At 49.2% G+C, this 9,686-nt stretch overlaps 1 pseudogene; it reads left to right on the top strand.

Annotated features, from left to right (window-relative positions):
- The first annotated feature begins 1,016 nt into the window (after nt 1-1,016).
- On the top strand, nt 1,017-1,581 carry LOC142445773 (methionyl-tRNA formyltransferase, mitochondrial pseudogene; annotated as a pseudogene).
- Nucleotides 1,582-9,686: the final 8,105 nt, after the last annotated feature.

Below are 9,686 nucleotides of genomic sequence, written 5' to 3'. Positions count from 1 at the left end.
ATCGAGTATATATATGAAAAAAGAGGATGGAGAAGCTCAATTATCTTCCACCAAAAGAAGGTCAAGGGTCAACTATGGACAGGCCATCTATCTTCACGCAATGCAAGTGCAGGTGAATTGGCTCAGGGGCGGGGGTGGGGGGGGGGAGTCCACAGGAACCAAAACACATCCTTGAGTATATCCCACATGACCCTAGAGACCAACTCAAGAACATATTTGACACATTCAACAAAAGCAGACTACCTGTGGATGACATCAAAGGCACTATGCATGAAGAACATAAAAGGTCATTTAAAAATCAAGAAAGAAAAAAGATCAAAACAAATGTCAGAAGAAACTCTGAAATTTGCCCCTGAACATAGAGAAGCCAAAGCTAATGGAAGAAACTATGAAGTAAAAGAAATGAACAGAACATGTCAAAGGGCAGCCTGAGAAGACCAAGTATTCTAATGAAATGTGCAAAGACTTGCATTAGAAAGCCAGAAAAGAGGAACATGCCCAGCAGTTCTCAAGCTGAAAGAACGGAAGGAAAAAATTCCAAGTCTCAAGTTGCTATATTGAAGGATTCTATGGACACCGTATTGAATGATGCAGGAAGCTTTACAAGAGGATGGAAGGAATACACAGAGTCACTGTACCCGCAACAACAATAACAGTCAATGCCCATCCATTTCAAGAGACAGCATATGGTCAAGCACTGACAGTATTAAAAGGGGAATTCCCAGCTGCCCTGAAGGCACTGGTGCAAAGCAAGCCTCTGAGAGTTGACTGACCACATAATGACATGTTTGAACGGCCTGATGCAGCACGGGAGGTGCTTATTCGTCCATGCCAAGACATTGGCCAACTGACCAACTGGAAAAGATCCATATTGGTGCTCATTCTACAGAAAGGTGACCCAACAGAATTCAGAAATCATCAACAATATCCTTAATCTTACATGTAAGCAAATGTTTACTAAAGAAAGGTAAGAAATGGTTGCCGCGGTGCAACACGGTCCTCCAGTGGTTGGGGCCATGAGGACCCCACAACTGGCTTGCAGCATCACAGGTATAAGGTCCACTCCTCAGTGGCAAGCTTCGGCCGGGCTGGGCAAGAAGGAGGGCCTGGGTCCCCTGAGCCCGCAAGAAGTCCCCTCGGTGAGTGTTGTTCTTCAGCATGGACCAGTTTGCCAGCAAGGTGCTGCGAGCCGCCGCATGCTGCCAGAGATAAAGAGAAAGAGGTAATAGAACAACTGAAGGTGGTCACTGGTGCCCTCTCCATCGCCAAAGGCCTGCCTGCCAAGCGCTGCGCTCTGCAGCCTTGGCTTCTATAAGTGGCCGGTGTGGGCGCTGGGGAATAAGATGCCGGCACAGTGGCTTCGTTCGGTAGCCTTTTGAGTGAGACCCTTATTCTTAACCCTAAGGCCTATTGAATGTTCATCCCAGCTGTCTCCCGCAGTGGCGAGGTCCAGCCCCCATCACCCACACCGTGCTCCATGGAGACCCCATTACTGCAGTGACAGTTACGCAAATTAGACCCCAAAGATTCCGCTGCAGATGCTCAGGATGGACCATGTCGTTAAACTTCTGGAGCTGGTAGGCATTAACAGTTCCGTGCTTGCCGATCTGAAATGAATCAGACGGGCTGTTATTCCGGGAGAATTCCTAGGCCGTAGCCAGTCACAAATTCTGCTGTTTTGTTGCAAGGATGGTTTGATTGGCGTGCAATCCTTGATGCTCAAGAAAGCACTGGAGGCTGTGGGTTTCTACAGTGGATATTCGCAACCCTGGTACCCAAACTACACTCGTGCTCAGCCACGCAGTGCAGGTTGCAGATGCTCAGACAGCCAACCGAGCAGCAGCAAGGCGGGAAAAGGGTGCATGCAACAAACAGCACAGAAAGTAGGACAAGAATCTACCACATAGATGGGATTTCTGAAGAACTTTATTTACAAGGAATTCCCTGGGTGGCTCCCATGGTTCTGTGCAATCAGTTATCCAAGAACCAAACCGTCGGAGGCTCAAGTGCACCCCAAGGCACCTCAGAGGAAAGGCCTGGAGATCTACTCCCAGATGATCCCTCCAGAAACCCTGTGGAGGTCAGTTCTGCCCCGACCCAAGGGTCCACCATGAATCACAATCAACCCCGCAGCCACTGGTGACGAGTTACCAGGACTTCCCAAGAGGAATAGATTGTTGTCAAAAGCAGCTTTTCCTCCACGAGTAACAAAAGAAAGTTTAAACTAAAATTTTATTAGTATATCTATTTTTAAAATGGTTGTAGCAGGGCATCAGCTGGAAGCCACCAGGTAGTCAAGCCAGATTCAGAAGAGGACATGAAATGAAGGGGTTTCCTTGCTGGTATACAAAGCAGAGAATACAAGAAAGATGTTTACCGGTGTCTTATGGACACGTACTGACAACATTGGGAGGGATGGGCATTCTAGGACACTTCCTTGTGCTCATGTGGGACCTGTACACAGCCCAAAAGGCAGTTGTTCCAATAGCACAAGGGATGATAAATGGTTTAAAATCAGGAAAGGCGTGGGTCCCGGTTGTATCTTCTGGCTGTACTCCCGTAGTCTGTAAGTTGCACAACGAATCCAGGAAGCTGGCTTGTGTGAAGAAGAAATGGACATCAGGATTGGAGACGGGCTCATTAACAACCTTCAAAGGGCGAATGTTTCAACCCTGCTTGCTGAAAGTGAGGAGGACTTCACACACTGATGAAGATCCAAGACTACAGCTGCCGGTATGGATTGCATTTCAGTGCAAACACCCCCCGCCCCCTCCCCCAAAAAACCCAAACCCTCACAACCGGACCAACAGATAGCATCATCATAAATGGAGAACAGATTGAAGTGAAGGATTTCATTTTACTTCGATCCATAATCAATGCTCATAGTTAAGAAATCAAATTATATGTCACAGCCGGCAAATTTACTCACAAAACCTCTTTAAAGTGTCAACAAACAAAGATGGCATTTTAAGGATCAAAGTGCACCTCACTCTGATATTCCCAGTCACCTCCTATGCAAGGGAAAGCTGGACAGTGACTGAGCAAGACTGCAGTACAACTGATGGATTTTGGATGATGGTGAAGAAGTTTGAAAGTACTGTAAAATGCCAGAATAATGAACCATCTGTCTTGGCGGCAGTAAAGTCAGGGGGTTTCTTAGAAGCAAGGAGGGTGAGACTTCTCCTCAACATATTTTGGCCATGGCATCAGAGGGGACCAATCTCTGGAGAGGGACATCATGCTTGTTAAAGTGGAGGGCCAGCAAAGGGGAAGATGCTTGATGGGATGATGGACACGGTGGTGACAATGGTGGGCTCAAACAGAACAATTGTGGGGATGGCACGGGACCGGGCAGTGTTTCATTCTGTTGGGCATGGGGTCACTTTGAGTGACAGGGACCTCCTGACACCTACCAGCAACCCTTGACGATCCTCCTGCTGAAAGGGGAGGAGGAATTCTCACCTGATATTTTCAACCATCCTGAAGGAAGGCGTTCTTTCCCTGTTCTGTTTTCCCTCTAAGCTATGTATCAAATTGTAAGTAGGTGATGCTCCGAGCCCCTAGGGGACACTGCTAATCAAACCCAGGCTGTGGGCAAATGTTCATTGTAAGACAGACAGGAAAGGTCTGCCACCAGCTCCTGAGGATCCTTCTAGTCGACTGATCAACAATGAGCCGAAAAATAGAGGGAGCCAGTCTGGGGGGAGTCTCACCCCAACAGGCTGAGACACCGGCTTGACTTGGAAGCTGAGCATGAGAGGACGCAAAGGAACATTTGGCTCAGGGCATCAGGAGCGCTCATCTTGCCACCTCTTGGTCTTGCCACGTTTTAGGTCTTCCTCTGAGAGAGGCACTGGGTCTGGCATTTCGTTTCTTAGACATGGACTTTTCAAAGCAGATATCTTGGCACAAACCTTTTGAGAGGAAAAGGGCTGTCTAGGCTCCCCAACTCCCACCTAAAATGTTTAGAATATAGTCCTCTAGTGACTTAAAATGTACCCTCTAGGTGTTTGGAGGAAGAGGAAGACTGAAAAGCCAGACTGTGTTTAACATTCCCGCAGCTCGCTTCTAAGTCTCCTGGGACCGTTCCAATAGAGGACCACTCTTTTAATTCCAAGTTGCAAATGAAGCCCAGGAGTTGAGTCTTAGCAAAGTTTAGAGCCCCTGGGTTCTCTGAAAGCAGGACTGGAGCCGGGTGGCGGACTCCCAGTTTTCTCTAACTAGTAAACAGGTTGGGGTGGAGAAAAAGCCATTGGCCACCAGGCAGAGATTTGTTTTAGAGAGAAATGAAGGGACCAAAGATGAGTTGTTTGCTCGAGAGCTCCCTCTACTGGTATTCACTAGAAATGCCATAGCAGCATTCCGCCGGGTCCTGTAATTAATGATTTGAGCATCTTGAGACTTGGAAGCCAGGAGAAGATCAGATGCTTTGCATCGTGCAGGAAAACAAAACTCTAGCGATGTTTCTCTTGCCATCCTTAGTTCTTTCATGTAATGTTTACCGGGTGCCAAGACAATGCTAAGCTTTCAGTATCTATCATCGCCCCTCCTGGTAGGGTTTTACAACTAGAGACCAAGGGAGTAAGTAAGGAAGTTCCCAGCATCTCCCCAAACTAGCAGAACCCCTCTGTAACTCCCCTCTCTTAGAACCCAACTGAGTGAGAACTCAGGAGGAACCAGGAGCCAAGGGTGGGGAAGGAAGCACTAGAGCTGATGGTGATTACACAGACCAAGGGGGGGGGGGGATATTCAAAAATTGATCGTGGTGATGACTGTCCAACTCTTGATAGGATTGAAATATTGAATTGTGTGATATGTGGATTACGTACCAATAAAACTTCAAAGGACAGTGGGAAATGAACATAATTCATTCTCATCACTGAACATAAACAAGTTGTTCTTAGCTCTAGGATTGCTCCCGAAGGTCCCCAGTTTCTTTTAACTTCCTCCCAGGCCAGGGAGCAATTCATTCCATGGTATCGTATTGCTGGCCCCCCTGGGCCCTCACTGTGACACACAGAACGAAGACGGCAGGAGTAACTCTCACAAAGAATCAACACCAACTTTCGTGATAGAACTTCGGAACTCTGTGAAACATAGTCCCACCTGTGTTTAAAATACTATCCTCTGAGGTAGATAGGGCAGGACACAGTACATATATTGAACAGGTGAGTGGGTGGGGTGGGTAGGGGTGTTAAGGCACTGCGTGACTCGCTCCAGGTGTTGTAAGTAGCAAAAGGCACAAGCAAGAACGAAATCGCAACTCAGCTTAAGACTCGACTTCCTGGTTGGTGTTGGCTGGCACCGGGGATCATATTGGGTTTTATTCACAGAAAACTTTACATTTGGACAACCAATGCCTTGGGTGACATCTGGAGCTTTCCTTCTCGAGGGGCTCGTTCATAACTGAGCTGCTTTGGTTTTAAGCCACTTGGAAGCTAGGAATCCCACAAGCCACTCAGTGTCTTCTTCCAGGTGACGTTCGTGCCCCAGACTTCCTTATAGAGGGAGCTAAGTCCCCAGGAGAGCCCCAAATATTATCCCGGCTCTCCTTCCTCATGCCACAATGTAATCTTCTCACCTCGTGCAGGAGACGCTCACAGCCCTTCTACATGGGTTCTCCCTAGGGACTTGAGCTTTCGGTAAGTAACAGGACTCCCATTCCCGCTTTGGGGAGTTGCTAGTCTACATGTTTCTACAGCGATACAGTAGGGCAGTGGCTGTGTCAAATAACACCCAGTTCCTCTACCCAGGACGGACTACCACTGGCTCCGCCTTCTCCAAGAGGCAAGTGAGGCCACGATGAGGTGGGAAGACAGCCTGTTGATGATGATGTAACAGAGAGAAGAGCGGGGTTTCTCTACTTGCCAACCCCCTGGGTGTTCACGGTCCTCATTAAATGGTTGGGCTAAAAATATTTTATCTTGATCTAACCACTTGACATTCAGTTACTAGTGGGGCTCTCTCTCTCTCTCTCTCTCTCTCTCTCTCTCTCTCTCTCTCTCTCTCTCTCTCTCTCTCTCTCTCTCTCTCTCTCCCCCTCTCGTTCTCTCCCTCTCCTTGATTTGACTGGCTGCTATCACATGTTCCTCTTGGCTAGAAATGTGACTTCTTGTCAATTAATTAGCCCAGACCTACCAAGTTGGAGTAGATTCATATTAGGTCACCTATTGGTAAGGTTGGTTGTCCCTTAACCCAACTATAGCTTTGAGCACCTGTCCTTTGTGCTTCTGAGTTGCCCCCGGGGAAGTCAAAATTTTCCCACTGGTGGGAGGGAGGGGTGACCCTAAACCCTGACCAGGAGGAGCTGTGATGCATGGAATGTGGATTGCTGACGCCGTGTCCCTCTCATTCTTGCTTGTTGTAGGCGCACCAAGGACCAGGAGGAGAGCAGATGAATTTTCAGAGCAGTGCTCATACACCCAGGACACGTTCACCCTCTGCCTCGTGCTTTCTGCAATGTTGCTGCTCCCGTTCATCTTCCTGTTAACCCTTGCCGTTCTAACCCCCCCCCTCCCCTCCTGACCGCCACCTCTCCTCCATTCCCCACCCACGCAGCTCTTTCCCCAAGGTGCCCCTTGTTAGGGACTGCAGAGTTGGTCTCTAGAGAGTTCTCCGTTGAGTCCTATCCAGATGACAGACACTAGTTTCCATCTCTCCAACCCACACCTAATGGCAAACCCGGCCCAGCAGCCAGTAGGCCTCCCTAGTGAGGAAAACCCCAGCAAACCCTACTTTCTTCAAGATGGTGTTGCAAGATCCTCGGCCAGAGCAGTCAGTCACAGTTAGTGAAGGGGCCCCAAGGGGTGCTATAACTGAGGGGTGCTACAACTGAAACTCAACGGAAAGACCAGGGATCCCCTAAACTCTGTCAGATCTTGTGAGAGAACTTACGCAGGGCTCATTGAGCTCACGGAGAATGCCGAAGGTGGGTGGGGTAAGGACAAGAGGAAAGAGGAAATCTCAGAATTGGATCGGCCCTGACTGAGAGATGCAATCATCTCGTTGGTCTGGTTTGGTTCCCCTGTCCCCCTCTCCCAGCCCACGCCCTCAATTAAATGCTCATTTCATTCTACCACATTGCAATGCTTCCACCCCAGACATTTTCCCTGAAGGCCAAGACTTGTTCTTCACGGGGCCTGAGCCACAGGCTCCTGGGTGGTGAGGTAAGTGGCATGCACCAGCACTGTCGCACTGTCTAGGGTGACCTGTGGTGATCTCAGAAACTCAGTGCTCATGGCTCAGATCCACCCTGTTAGGTTGAAGATCTTTCTTATAGTCCCTGTTGACCAGGATGCCCTTCAGGAAGAGCCCTAAGGCCGTGGTTCTCAACCTTCCTCATGCTACAAGCCTGTAATACATTCCTAATGTTGTGGTGAACCCCCCCCCCCCACAAACATAAAACGGTGCTACTGTTAGGAATCAGGTGGCCCCTGTGAAAGGGTCATTCAATCCCCACAGGGGTTTCGACCCACAGGCTGAGAACTGCTTGCTCTAAGGTTAGGGAGCCCAGCCATAGATGTGAGCACAGCCTCACAATATTACTCATCAAAATCAGCTGCCATGGCGTCGATTCTAATTCGTGGGGACTCTAATGCCTGCCAGAGTTCAGCTTTGCTTTCTGGAATCCACAGCGGCTGATTTTGTGGATAATGTTCTCTCGCTGTACGTATCATTTTTAGGAAACCTGCTAGAGCTATGCTGCTTTTCATAAGGGTGTCAATAGTTAGCCCCTCCCAAGTGGACAGCCTATCCCACTTCGTAGTCTGGGCTTGGTCTGGAAGCTCAGCTGAAACCTGTTCACCTTGAGTGGCCCTGCTGGTATTGGAAATACCTGTGGCATAGCCTTCAGCATCGCCACATGTGAGCCACCAGCTTACGATAAGCTGAGAGACAAGCGGTGGAAGCAGGTGTCCAGCCCTTTCTTCTGAGGGGCCTCCAGGTGGGCGTGAACCTGTAGCCTTCTGGGTAGCCGTTCATACGAGCCGTCTGTATCACCTGCACCCTTACACACCGACAAACAGCCAGTCTCAGGATGGACTGACTCAGAACTTGAGGTCATATTACTCTTTCTCAAAGACAGTCACCCCAAAGAGTGTGGTTTTCTGAAAACCCACCATACCTCCTCCTCCTCCTGTCTTTCTGACCCGTGGAAATAGGCTAGAGCTGGTGTCAAATGCCAGCTGTCCACCACGTGACCTCTTTCTCGTGACACAATTCAGGTCCAATTCATTTTCTAGCTCGAGAGACTTTAATGTAGCCTTGCCAATAGGGGTGGGGGGAGGGAGGTGACACTAGCTCATCCAACAGATCAGAGAAATGGGATGAAAAGATAATGGAATTTTTTCCCACGGATTTTTGGAAGCCTCTCTCTACTGGAGTAAGAATTGAAGAGAGCCAATCCCCATTCTTTACTGTGGGCCTATCAAACATTGGTATCTAAGTCTAGCAAGCCAGCAGCTGGTTGTGAGGCTGTTTTAATAGTGAATAGGCTACAAAGTCCATCTATCTCAGACTCACTAGGCTTTCAGAACGTGGATCTGAGCTCCGCCCATTGATTTCAGGTGAAACAGACAGGAGTCTGCCAAACACAAGGTTAAGGCTAAGCTCATGCAACTACCTTGAGAGGCAGCCTGTAGATTACTCTTTTCCCCCTGCACACCATGCCGTTCAAGCTCTAATACCTCTCTGTTTAGCCTCTGCTGAAGTATGCTGGCGTTCCCTCTCCCCCCCCCCCCCCCCGCCGCCCCTTCCCTCTCTCTTCAGCTTCAGCCCTCAACCATATGCTTGCTCTCGCTTCCCCTGTCTTTTGCTCAGGTCCCCACCATAAAACCACCTCCGGCTATTCTTGGGTGTTGCACTAGGTCTCTATTCTCCCAAATGCGCCCTTTCTCAACCAGGCCAGGCCTGGGTGAAGCCACCATCCGGTTCTCCAAGTGGCCCGGAAGAGACGGGCCCTTTGGAAGAGCTGGTTCCTAGATGAAGGAGTGGTGTCCACAGAGTCCGAGCTGTTCTGAAGTCGAACTGGGTAGCTGCTTTCAGTTCAACAGAGTGTGGAAACTTCTGAGGGCGATGGTAACAAAAAGCAGGGCGTGAGGGGATCCCCAGGTACTTCCCGCAGCATCCTTATGGTCCTTTAAGATATCACCCTCAAGCCCCCAACTATACTGGCTTCTAAGGAGTGTTTCCCAAGAGGAAATGTACCTCGCGGTCAGGGCAAGCGATGAAAACATGTTTCACAGGGGAAGGGGATCCTAGAACAGCCTTTTATGCACACTGTGGCTCATCTCCCCCATGGGGCTAATGGCTGAACCTCTAAAGTTTTCAGAATCAGGAAGTATCAAGGGTGCCAGTTGTCAGGTAAAGGAGGCCTAGGAGAACCAGCCAATTCAAAGTACAGATTTTCTGTGATTCTCCCCTTCATACAGCAGTCTCGGAAGAGTGGTCCAGGGAGTTCCAAGTTCCTCCTTAGTGCTACCTAAGGGGTTTCCTCGGTGGCCTTGGAAAACTACTTAGCATCAGGAAGTATAGTTCACGATCTCCTCACCGCAAACTGGCTGGTTTCAGACCAATCCTTTGAATTTTTCGTGAGGCTGAGTCAGGTGAGTTACCCGTAGGAGACCATGGAGGAGCCTCTTCTCACAGGAGATGTCCTTGAGGAGGAAGGGGCTTCACTGATTCTCAAG

This window comes from Tenrec ecaudatus, chromosome 4 (assembly GCF_050624435.1).
Source record: "Tenrec ecaudatus isolate mTenEca1 chromosome 4, mTenEca1.hap1, whole genome shotgun sequence".
Classification (NCBI taxonomy): Eukaryota; Metazoa; Chordata; class Mammalia; order Afrosoricida; family Tenrecidae; genus Tenrec; species Tenrec ecaudatus.
The sequence above is the reverse complement of the archived record's forward strand: the minus strand, read 5'-3'. Positions and strand labels throughout refer to the sequence as shown.